Source organism: Mauremys mutica, chromosome 5 (assembly GCF_020497125.1).
Source record: "Mauremys mutica isolate MM-2020 ecotype Southern chromosome 5, ASM2049712v1, whole genome shotgun sequence".
NCBI classification, from domain to species: Eukaryota; Metazoa; Chordata; order Testudines; family Geoemydidae; genus Mauremys; species Mauremys mutica.
The window spans coordinates 57,626,933-57,640,143 of NC_059076.1; the positions used below are offsets into that span (position 1 = coordinate 57,626,933).

A 13,211-nucleotide genomic window follows, 5' to 3' on the forward strand; every position below is an offset into this window, starting at 1 on the left:
ACCTGTTGGTCTTGACAGTTATTCAAAAGGGGTGAAATTCAGAGTGCTGGTACAAAGCTTGTACAAAAATTGTAGAAATAAGTTGCACCTAAACCCTCAAAATAGGGCTGCAGGTGACTAAGTTGTATGCAGGCGTCTAACTGGTGTCTGCACTTGAGGGAGTTATGCATATATTTATATAATATTTTTGCCATGTAAACTAGGTTCCACTTCTGCCTTCCGGAAGCTGCCTAGACAAATTGACTAGGAAGTAGCAAAGATAGGGTGGGGGTTTTTTGTTTGTTTGTTTTCCTTCAAAGAACTTTGGGAAATTACATTATTATAAAGTTCTGTTACAAGTGAAGTACACAAACACGAACTCTGCCCCTCTGCATTATGATATGGACTTTTATTTAAACCTGCACTTCTATTTTTTTAAAAAGTTGCTTAAACATAAATGTTGCACACCTCCCTCATTCAGTGCTCAAGCCTGGTTGGTTCTAAGTGGCCTCAATGCCCACTGATTCTAGCAGTTTGTAGGATCAATCACTCACTAACTACTGCCCATCCTGCACAGTGAATGAGGCAGAGGTCCTGTGGAAATACTAGTGTATGGTCATACACTCAAAGGTTGCACATGCATTTCCTAATTTTTTAGTGCTTTTAACTATGCAACCTTAATATTATCTTAATGTGTTTTTCATGGCGTGTGCCTAACACACCTACATGCATGTAAAATGTGTCCTCCCTTGCGGGTGTTGTCAAACGTCTGTCCACCGGTGTTAGCATTGATTAGGTGCACCCTGAGTTATTATACACAGTATTGTGTATGCTTTGTTCTACACACATTCATGGCCCCAATCCTGCAAGTTTCTCATTGCAGGTCATTGCTGTTCATTGTGCCCCCACAGAACACCTTAGAATAGGGGTGGCCAATCTGTAGCTCTGGAGCCACATGCAGCTCTTCAGCAGTTAATATGCAGCTCCTTGTATTGGCACCAACTCTGGGGCTGGAGCTACAGATGCCAACTTTCCAGTGTGCCAGGGGCTGCTCACTGCTCAACCACAGGCCCTGCCCCCACTCCTTCCTACGATCTCCCCTGAGCCTGCTGTGCCTTCACTCCTCCCCGTCCCCTCCCCCGCAGAGCCTCCTCCATGCCACGAAACAGCTGATCGGCAGGTGTGGGGAGGGAGGGGGAGGCGCTGATTGGCAGGGCTGCCAGTGAGTGGGAGGCGCTGGGAGTGGGGTGGGGGGGGACCTGATGCGGGGGCTGCTGTCATATTACTGTGGCTCTTTGGCAATGTACATTGGTAAATTCTGGCTCCTTCTCAGATTCAGGTTGGCCACCTCTGCCTCAGAATCTAATGGGGCTCCATGTGGACACAGGGATCTGCTTGTGCAGAGCAGCTTGCAGGATCAGGTGCGTGTGTGTATATATCTATATGTACAATATTGTTACTGTAACCTTTAAATAGTCTTTGAAAGGTAAAATACCAGATTCTATAACATTTATTCATCTATTACTACTAAAACCCAACAAAGTCCATCTAATAACACCAGTTATTACTTATACAGTATGCTTGTAACACACTAGCCACGATGCATGCAAAAATACTAAAAATATATGTGGGTACAATATACCTCAAGAACAAACAGGGTACAGTAGATATATTTTAAAGGAATCAATAGCATTGGAACTTTTATTAATGTATCCATAGAAAATGGACCAATTTAAGAAATATTAATATAATATTTTTACTATTGATATAGTGATAGAAAATATAGATTTCATTACATTTATTTTAAATTTGGAACGATGTTGCAGGAGGGGATTATTTGGCATAATAAAGCTCTTAACTCCTCCCAGAAGATGTGATTTGCCCCATCTACGTCACCTTTGTTTTTTTTGTGTGTGTAGGGTGTGTGTGTAGGGTTGTTTGTTTGGTAGTGCCTTTTTCATTCTCTTGCTAATAATGTCAGGGTACATCTTCCCAAAAGGTGCAGACAGATCTTTCTCATTTGAAAACAATACTGCTTCGGTTAACTTGTTTGTGTAACTTGTCTGAGTGTACTCGTCTGTCTAGAGTGCTGCACAATCAAGTTGTAAGTAGACTAGATAATCTCCATTAGTAAAGACAGACTATTATACTTTCTCAGGTTGACTTCTTTCATGTTTTGAGAATGGCTGTTGTTTTTAATAGATATTTTAACCACCTAAGATCTCATCAGAACTTTCCAAATAGGACAGAAGGCATGGTCTTAGCTCCTACGAGCTCAGTCTTACAAACAAGTGGCGGTGCAAGGGAATAAAAGGAGCAGAAAATACACTCAAAAGCCTAAACATCTACCTGAGAGTGGAGAGGTGAGTCTGTCACATCATGCCCATTGACCCCATTGAGCCCTTCCTCTCTGTTGGCCTAACTATGCCAGTAGATGCAGTGCTGTGGCGCTTTACACCTGCAAGGAATCCCACTGATTCGACAGTATCCACACCAATGTAAAGGTTTGCACCGGTATTAAGGTCAAACTTTGTCCAATTAGGGCTCTATAGATTTTATGGGGACATGGATGGGCAGCCAGGCAAGCCTGTAGACAAAGACCTGTGGGGAATCAATGATGACTTCGGTGGGCTCTTGCCCATTGGCCAATGGGCCCCTCAGAGAAGGGATTTTGGGCCAGGCATGACCAGGTATACAAAGACAGCATGACTCCTGGGGAGTTGAAGAGTCACACTAAGGCATATAATGGATGATCTCACCGTCCACCTGAAGGCTCATGGGATTTTCCTGTGGCTCTTCGGTTATCCACAGGGTCGGAGGGCAATATTCCTCCATGGCTGCCAAAACCCTTGCCTTAGAGGGCAGGGTCGGACCTCATAGACATGTGGAGTCAACGCTTTGTTCCTCCTACAGCGTTGTATGTGGGAGGCCATGAACCAGCCCATAGTAATTAGTGTAATCTAAATTCTGTTAATTGTGTTGAATTTCACTGTGATCTCAGTGTTTACTGTCCTCTGCTCATTTGTGTTTGAAGAGCTATGGTGTCTACCAGAGATAATCACATTCAATGAAATATGAGAGGCAAACAACAACTTTAAAAGATTCAAATTTGAAAATTAATGTTACAAACCTTTAGGAACAACAAATATAATAAAATAGTATGTTTTGTTTTCCACAATGCACCCTCTGAAAGTAAATTGTATAAATAGGGATATTTCTCATTGACTTCAGTGGGAGGGTTGCCTCCATGTAGACTGCAGTACCTGATCTTAAGTTCATGCGAGGTTTTCAGGGTTCCTAAGTGGAAGCAGGATCAAGTGCTACACTTCACATGCAACTTTGTACAGTACTCGAACCAGTCTCCTTTAACACTAATGATATAAAGTCTGAAGAACGAAGGGGTCAGTAAGAATTCACCTTGCCCTACAAAAGCATGTTCACAAACTGTTTGGTAGCAGACAGAGCTGGAAGGAAATGTTTTGTGTTCAAACCAAAACTATGTTTCATTAATTCTGAAACATTATGTGCTGATCACACAACAGTGTTAAGAGTTGGCACTGGAAGTGTGCTGCTTGCTGTCAGAGTCTGGCTGAAAACAGAGTCCAAAGGCACATTCTAAGTAGAAGGTTTGTGCCTTTTTGATGGTATCACACCCATCATCACTGAAATGCACTCAAAATTCCTGCATAGGTGGAGGGGAAACTTTACTAGAGGAATGAAGATAATAAGGAACACTATGTTCAAGTGGTTAAGAATGGCAAGTGAGGTCGTCAAAATCAGGGGCTGGGAAAAAGTGAGCGGGGAGATTTTTCAAAAGCACCTTTTGGCTTTCAGTGGGACTTGTGCCCCTAAATCTTTTCGGTGCTTTAGAAACTTTCCCCAGATATTTTTTAATTGCCCTTTTCCCTTCCTCCACTCCAAATGCCACTTAAGCAGCAGTTTGTGACTCTTTTAGCCACTCTTAACTCACGTTCTAGTACAGAATCTAAATTGGAAGCTATTCAGTATTTCAAATTTAATTTATATAAAAGCAAATAAGTTACATTGGCCATTGGGCCACCATCTGTTGCTAACAGGACATCCATTCTTCTAGGGACATGGGAGTGTGTTGGGGAGAAAGGGTCCAAATAGTCCAGAGAACACTGTGGGGAGGAGGAGTTAGAGAAAACTGAACGAACAAATACATTCAAAATAGTAGAAAAAAGTTATTGATGTTTTTCCTACTATTTTCTCTTAACCTTTTACTAGGAACTGTCTTTCAGAATGGAAGGATCATTACATAAATCCTCACAAACTTATGTTTTAGATTCATTTTTTTAAGGATTCAGAGAAGTAGGTTTCTCCAGGGCAGGGGTCGGCAACCTTTCAGAAGTGGTGTGCCGAGTCTTCATTTATTCACTCTAATTTAAGGTTTCGCGTGCCAGTAACACATTTTAACCTTTTTAGAAGGTCTCTTTCTAGAAGTCTATATTATATAACTAAACTATTGTTGTATGTAAAGTAAATAAGGTTTCAAAATGTTTAGAAGTTTCATTTAAAATTAAATTAAAATGCAAAGCCCCCTGGACCAGTGGCCAGGACCCAGGCAGTGTAAGTGCCACTGAAAATCAGCTCGCGTGCCGCCTTCGGCACACGTGCCATAGGTTGCCTACCCCTGCTCCAGGGTACAATGTATTAGAATACTTTGTGAGTGGTTGAAAGCATGAGGCAAAAGGCCTTGTGCCCTGCAACACCTCCAGACATACACCAATAGCCTACTATGTGCCCCCTGGCCTGGCTTGTTGCTATAAAAGGTGCATAACAGATACTGAATGGCATGAGACAACTGCCTGCTTTTTGTCTGAAAGAAATTTCAGCACTGTCATACTTAACAAAGCAATCATTTTCAGTTCAAAATTATGTCGTGATAATTATAGTAAACCTGTAGAAACAAAACAATAAAATGGCTAAAACGGGAAGGCCCAGATCTACAAAGATATTTCGGCACCTAACTCCCAATGTAATTAATGGGGGTTAGGTGCCTAAATACTGTACCTTTGAGGACTGGGGCCTAAGTGTCTCCCTTTTCAATAGCCCAGATCTTAGCAACATTACTTAGATGGAGTTATGAGAGGAATTCATGTGGCCCTAAAAGGTCCATTGAGCAGTCCCCCCCCCCCCCCTTTTTTGTCACCTCACTAATTAGAGCATCACTCCCAAAAACTGTCTTTACTAACCATGTGAGATATATACATATACACATACATATTTCAGTAGGAGTTAAGGGCACTCAACTCACAGGATTACCTCTTACATACAAAGTATTAGACAGTTTGGCATCAGCACAGTGTACGTCCAGGTCTGAGCTCTGCAAAGTGGTGAGTTCTCTGTACACAAAAAGTTTGTAATCATAGACCTATTCTGTCAGGTCCAAAGCTTTCTCTGTATCCTTCTAGAAAACTGATATATGGATATAGATGATTTTGCTTTTTGAATTGTTTAGATTTTTTTTCTAGTTTTAGGCAGCAGATAATCCACTCAATGACACCGCCTTGGACTGGACTTCCTAGCTTTTTTGGATTGTGACAGCTAGAATGTTGGCTAATAATTGGCAGTCAGGGTTAATAAATGACACTTGCCTATAGCCCCTATGGATGTAGCCCCCTTTCTCCTCCGCCATCCTGCCTTTCCTAAAGAAAATTGCCTTTGCGTTATGTACAGTCTCAGCTAGGCTGCTATGGATAGTTAAAATGTTCCTGTAAAATATGAGAGAGGAAATAAATTGAAAGTAGAACTCATAAGGAAGTTCATCTTACTCTGGGGTTTTCTCTTTTTACACTCTTCTTTGACTGCTTCCCCAATCTCTTCCCTGGTGTTTTGAATGGGTTACATTTAATTTGCTCTCAGCTTTCACCTTCAGCATTATAATCAATAGCAGACATAGTCTTATTCTGCCAATGCCCTGGTCAGAGGGTGACTGCCTCCCAGGCACCCCCTTGTGGCCTTGGGGTGGCCTTGTAAGTGGCCCCCTGCCTTGATTTCCCTGTTCTCGACACCAACAATTACCCTCTTCTCAGGTGCTGATCACCTGCCTGCATTCTCCACCATATGTTAGAAGATGGTCCCTTCCTGGGGTGCTTCCTGAAATGCTGCAACATTCCCACCTCAGTTTCCCCTTCAATGGTTCCCAGTAACTCCAATACAGAATATAAATAGCCCTTGATGAGGTTAACGTATTAAATAATTTCCACAATCTGGAATTTCCCAGCACAATTCACAGCGTACGTTCCATCTTTCAAGTCCCAACAGTCCATCAACATGGCAGCTACAGCTCCCTCACCACACTCCAGCTCTCTGGTATTGTTCTGCCTCTCACCATGCTCCAGCTCTCTGGTGTGACTTCTGTGTCTCTCACCACACCTCATCCCTGCCCCCCTCCATATGGGGTGCTTCTCTGCCCTGCTGTTTCCTTTCCAGATATCATTCCAGCTCTTGCCCAGAGACATCAGCAGACTCATTTCTCCATCATTCCCCAGCCTTCAGCCCTCTCCAACCCTTCCTGGCCTGGGAAAGATTACAAGTGACCCCCTTTTTCCCCACCACCTGCCATTCTGCCTTTTGCTTTCATGAGTCTAGTCTGATTCCACCGCTCGACCAGGGAACTCTCACTGCTCTTCTTCAAGGGCATCCCTTCCCGGAACCTCTCAACTCATCTGTGCTCGTCCTCTGAGCTATCCCTCTGGATTCCATGCTAAATATGTGTTGGCAACCACTGTACACTACACTGAAAGCACATTACCAGCACCACACAGCCATCTGTGGCTGCAATACATACTGGATTTAATTTTCTGCTCAATTACGGATCCCATATTAAAGTACTACTAACTCTCTTCTTGCCTTTTATATAGTAATTATTCTGCATCTAATACCATAAGGAGAATTAAATATAAATAATATGTCATTAACATATTTAAGACACATGTAAGAACATGCAATAAGCCAGGCTTACCAATCAGCCAGCTGTTCCAGCTTGTGTAGAAGTACACAGTCTCAACAGAGCAAAACTACAAATAAATCTAATAATGGCTCAACTTATTTCATTTTTTATAAATAGAGTCAAAGGTTAGAATTTTTATACTAACCAATATGAAGTACCCTGTGATTTCAGCCATTCAACTTTCACCTTGTAATCAGTTCCACCTTGAAAGATGAAATTCACAATGTGTTGTAAAAAGAGGCCTCCAATATTTTGTAGACCTCTAGAGAGTGCAGAAAATTAGTGCTGATATGGAAAATTATCTATGAATCACTTTGTGGAAGCTCTGCAAACTCAAAAATAAGCAAGTTTTGAGTGTCTTTTCATTTTGCATAGAATATTTTGCAAAGCTTTAGAAAATTCTTTTGAGGGAGTTTGTTTTTTGAAATCTGAGTTCAGCCTAAGAATACTTTCAGTATGAAGACAGAAGCCACCTCTGTATTTTTTTTTTAAATAAAAGCATTGTTGCCCTGATGTTGAATAATAGCAAATTTTGGGGCCTGACAGAAGAACAGTTTCTCCTCAGAACAGAAATTGGTGGTGCAGACTCAGGATATTTTCTAGGGTAGCTCTATTTTCTTTAACAGAGGTAGTAAACGACACTGTCCATTTTCTCTTACACAAACTTCAGCTAACACTCTACTGTCCTTTCATCAAGAAGCTTTTTTCTTAGGCCTCTGACTCCCTTAGACTCTCATTCTACTTAAACACACTGTTCCTTGTCCATACCTTACCCCTGGCCTTTCTACCTGGGTAACCCCCTAATCCAAGCTATTTACGTAGGACTACATATGCTGGAGAGATGGTCTGGCCATTAGCCCTCTTTTTGTGCAGCTGCTTCGCAGCATGAAGAAACCCCAGAAAAAGGGTCACTGCCTACCCAAAGGTTGCCTTATCCTACACAATCCCCATAACAGCGGTTTGGGTGCAATGTGAGTTTCATCCTGGGTTCTTATATCTCAATGTGTAGAACATTAGCATCTGTTGCCACAAGACTATATTGTGATATTCACCCTTTTAAAGCATCTTGACCTCTATTAATACTATTGGAATTGCAATTCATGTTCTCCTGTAAATTCCACAAACAGATTATCTTTAACAAAGCTGACTTAAGTTTCCATCACTTTAAAGTATTTGCACAGTTCGCTACTATTTTTATATAATGTGTCATGATCCAAGAAGAAAACCAGAAGACTGTTGCAATTTATTGCACAAATGATTGTAACTTATTTATTGGGCAAATGATTAGGAAATCAGAATAAAATCAAATGAGCACACGATTTTGTATTACAGAACACATGGTGACATGAAATCCTTCATGGTGGAGTGTAATAGTCTCCAGCAGAGGCGGGTGAATTGAATTTCGGAAACCATTTATTTACCAAATTTTGCCCTTGTGTCTGTTCACAAATTGTCCATGGGCAGATTGTGACTTTTACTGATTTGTTTGCTATTTGTAACAGTTTGACATTTGTTTGCACAAAACATTTATCAATCTATGGATTGCTAGTAAACTGTTCACTGTGAGTATTCATTCACCTTGTCAATATTCAATATTAGAGCTGTGTGACTGACCAGTATAATGTCTTTTATCTGAATGAATGACCTAACCTTCATGAACAAATGTAGTAGACTTTATATCGATAGTTTGGGATAGGGACAAGAGTTTTGACTGCACAAGCACACTGCAGAAATCTTTTTTTTATTAAATAAAGTTTTTGCCTGAAATACCCCCAACCTGTTAGCAGGTGTTAACCCTTTCATGACAGGATCAAGTGGTTCATTATACCACCTAGATATGAGGGAAGTGAGTGTGTCTCTGTAGAAAAACTGTGTAGGATGTCCAGTTCTGAGGGAAGGACCCTTGAGCATCCAAGCATGGAGAGATGTTTTAAACTGCACTTTATGTTGTAGTAATGTTCATTTCTATTTTAACAAAGCCAAGCTCCAGGAATTGCTGAGCTTGGATTCTAGTGTGTGAAGTTTTAGTTTGAAGACCATGTTGGAAAAGGCATTTGCTCACATGTTCTCACTGTCTCTTGGTTGTAGGATTTCTGATGAATTTTCAGTCCTGTTTGGGGTCATTAGATCGATGTTTGCCAACCAACATCTTTCTACTGCCTTCTTTCTTTGTGGAATTTGACTGCTTATTCATATTGCATTGCCAATAAGTCATTGCAGATTTTTGGAACAAATTATTTGTTTAATTCTTCATTGTTCCCTATTTACATGATTTTCTGTGAGTTTTGTAGCTTAGTTTTTTGGGTTAATCTGTTAGTGAGAGATGTCAAGACCTTCAGATAAATGCATCTTAGCCCATCCTGGCATTCTAATGCCTTCTTCCCTTCCTTCAAACATTTAAAGTTAATTTTTAAATTCCTTATTTTATTTTCAAAATATCAGTTATAAAGCATTGCTTAAGCCTGGGGGCTTGCTGCTTTCACTAGCAGGACCACGTACTGATTTTGGCCCTAGATCATCCCCTCAAGGATTGAACTCACAACATTGGGTTTAGTAGGCCAATGCTCAAACCACTGAGCTATCCCTCCCTCCTTATGAAAAGGTTCTGTGACCAATCTTCTCTGACATGCACATGATTTTCATACTGAAATTTAAAAAAACAAGCTGTTTGTTTTCATATTTGCTAACTCTTGGCCTTTTCACTTCTCACCCAGTGCCCCACGTTGCAGTAACCTTCTCTTTGGTGTAGGAGAGCTGGACATGGCTCTCTTTAGAGCTCTATTTACCTGTCAGCTGGTGTCCATAGGGAGCAGTGCAATGCTCTCTTTCTGTCTCTCAACAGGCCCAGCACATTGTCTTGACCATCCATGGAACTTGGAAACCAAGGCCCGGATCCACAAAGAGATTTAGGTGTTGCAACACTCAGCATGGCAATACCCTACTTTTAGGCACCTAGAAAATCACTGGAACAACAACAGGATCCACAAAGCCTGAGTTAGGTGCCTAGGCTCCCTATGCAATAAATGGGGAGAGAGAGGTGCTTAAGAATGGCAGCATGCTAGGCAGGAAGCTGCCTAAGCAAGCCAATGGGAGAAGCTGCTGAGGGGGTGTATCCTAAGCCCCACTTCTTTCACAGAATTTGGCACCTAAGTCTGGGCTACAGAGAGGTGCCTGTCTCTGCTTGGGATTCACAGCTGGGAATTCCTTTCCCAGAGTCAGGTGGCTTAGGTGTCTTGTGAGAATGAGTTTGACACAAAATGGCTGGAGGTGCAGTGGGAGAAGGATTCCCTTATAGCTTTTATACCACTAGTTAGGGCCCTCATCTGGAATGTAGGAGATCCTGGTTCAATCCCCCTCGGCTAATCAGAAGAAGGGATTTGAACAGGGGTTCTCCACCTCTAAGGTGAGTACCCTAACTGTTGGACTATAGAGTGATTTTCATTCTTTCTCTGGCCCATTTAATATTGAATGATTTAACTAAAGTGGAGCAGCTTCAACAAGAGCTATGGAGAAAGCCCTGCATCAGAATGTCCCATAGCCCAGTGGTTTGGACACTCCCCTAAGTGGTGAGGCACCTATGTTCAAATCCCTTCTCATAAGGCAGAGGAGGAAACTCAGCCAGGGTCTCCTACTTCCTGAGTGAATACCTTAAACAGTGGGCTAAAGGGAGGACTCCTCTCTCCTGGCCAGTTTGTGTAGAGTGAGGCATGCTCAGAGCACACCTAGCAGATCAGGCAGAGGAATGTCTGTCTTCTCCTGGTTTGAGGATTGCACTGGAGCTTCGGTGTGAGACAGGCATATGGGTGCTTAGAGAAAGGCAGCATTGTGCATGCTTGGTAGCAGAAACTTAGGTACCTAGGGAACTTTTACAGCAAAAACATAGGCACCAAGTGAATTTAGGCACCTATAGTGTTAGGCAGCAGCCAAGCAGGGGTTTTGTGGATCAAGTGATACCCACAATGGGGACTTAGGTGCCTAAATACTGATCTCTTACATGACTGTGCATTGCACTGCCACTAGAACACAAGGTTATCCCTATAATACTTTTAATTTCAACCAGTTACATGACCAAGTCAAGCACTACAGCACACATTTCAGTTTGGTTTGGATCATTGATTTTCCACTGTGCCTGCCTTATAAAATGCTTACAGTGAGAGAAAAAGAAAAATCTGCCCAATTTCATAAGTCTTCAACAGGTGTAAAGCTATTGTCTTGGGGAGCGGGAACATCCTGCTGATTTATTTCTGCATATGTTAATGACTGTATAGTCTGGAGGGAGTTTCTACAAGACTGGCTAGCAAACTTACTGTTCCTTCTCCATTGCTTTATCTGGAAGAGAAGGGGAATTCCCTTGCATGAAATCAGGGTGTAAACCAAATCCTGCTGGCATAAATCAGAGGGCTGAGCAAGTATTTACCTGTAAATTTCCGCTTCATACCTGAGAAGGAGAATCTCCTACAAAAATCATAAAAAAAACTTATTAAACATTTCACCAATACTGGAATGAAAATTGTGCCTGTTTATATAAGTGCTACATTGTACCCTTCTCTTTATTTGCCCATAACACCAACACAAAATAAAAAGAATGATATAAAAGGATAGAATGTAAATGAACAACCAGTAAACAATCTTGAAGTCCATGAACATGAAGTCATGTCTCACTGAAACGTCTGTTTTGTATTACTCCTTACTCAATCTTTTTGTCAGACAATCTAAATTATTGGGAATCTGAAAAACACTGGGTTGTTTAAGTCACCAAAACTAACCGAGGAATTTTTTCATATATGAAATTCACCTGAAAAGATTTCTGAACTTAGATGAAAAATATCTAAGGTGAGAACATACCTACATGTAGCATTTTTTTCATGCCTAAAATAATCTGGTTTTTTGCACTGTTTCACTGGAGAAATATAAATATCTAAACATGGGGTTTGGTGTATAACTTGACACAATGTATCTGACTTTCATTAATTTTGCAAGCCTCTTTCTCCATATTTATGTACAAGTAATTTTCTAAAATATAATGTAAGACATACAGATGTTTTAAAGATCCGCATCAAGAATTTCAGCAACATGACAGCTCGCAATGTGAAACAGATACAGTCAAGATAAAGATACAGTCTAGCTTTTCACGTGATAAGGAACACGATGATGACCTTAAGGTCTGTGGTAAGGTTATGCAACAGAAGAATTGCTAAACCATTTGAATTGAAAATTAATGGAGAAAAATAAAAAAAACCCCGATCTTGAACTCATGGGTTGTGGATGAACTGGCCATTGGGGGAGGCTAGCCCCCAGCCCCTTCCCTTCTCTTCCCTTCCGCCCAAGACCCTTCCTCTGCCGGAGCCCAGAGCACCCTCACTGCAGCTGCCAGACCCCCAACTCCAGCCCTGGACCATCTCAATGCCCCCAACCCAGCCCCAGAGCATGGGGCGGACACCAGCAAGCCCCAGCCTACTCCAGTCCCAGGCGGCAGGCTGTCCGGCCCTAGCCTGGACCAGGAAGAGTGGGAACTCAGGTACTTCTGGGGGCGGAGTGTGGACGGGGACACATGAGGCTGTTTGGGGAGGCTCAGCCTCCCTCAGCCTATGATGCCTGCCACCCATGCTTGAACTTAATCTCTTCTTCTGCCCAATAGCTCCCACTTGGAAAACTAAATTAGCTATAGTTGGATTTTGGCTTTACATACTTCATATGATGACACCTGTAAGTATTCTGTCCCAAATTTTGGAAAACATTTTTAACACAATTTAGATTGCACCCACAAATGAACAGAAAAGTCAATGAAGAGATAGGAGCATCATGTTATGTGCTCATAGTAGCCTGCTTCATTCAATAGGTGAGCAGATGCATTCTGCACCATCTGGGGGTCTAGGAAGTGATCATCAGGGTAGCCCTAGGTTTGAGCACGATACAGTCAACTAGCTGGAAGGTGACAAAAGCACTATGCCCATATGGTCATCACATCTACAGCAGAGAGTAGTGCTGGCTGATCAGTCACAGATGTTAAATTCCATTCATGTTTCTATACTGCATCCATCTCCATGATATCTGAGCGCCAAATAAAAAATACTATGGGCCACCACAGCTACCTGAGAATCTTGAAGCAGCTGAGAGCCAACATTATAAATCATTTTAGCAAAATCTTCAGTTAGTGGAGATTCCATCTTAATTGCTTCATTATCCACATCCCTATATCAGCTAGACATAGGTTGAGAAGCTCTCCATTACCATTAACCGTTTATGAAACAAATGG

At 41.7% G+C, this 13,211-nt stretch overlaps 1 long non-coding RNA gene across 1 annotated transcript in view; it reads right to left on the reverse strand.

Moving 5' to 3' along the window:
• LOC123371669 overlaps positions 1 to 13,211 on the reverse strand; it is a 70,618-nt gene that overhangs the window by 50,583 nt on the left and 6,824 nt on the right. Inside the window, exon 3 of the long non-coding RNA XR_006579895.1 lies at positions 11,373 to 11,410. This is a non-coding gene — a long non-coding RNA (uncharacterized LOC123371669). The remainder of the gene's footprint in view (positions 1 to 11,372; positions 11,411 to 13,211) is intronic.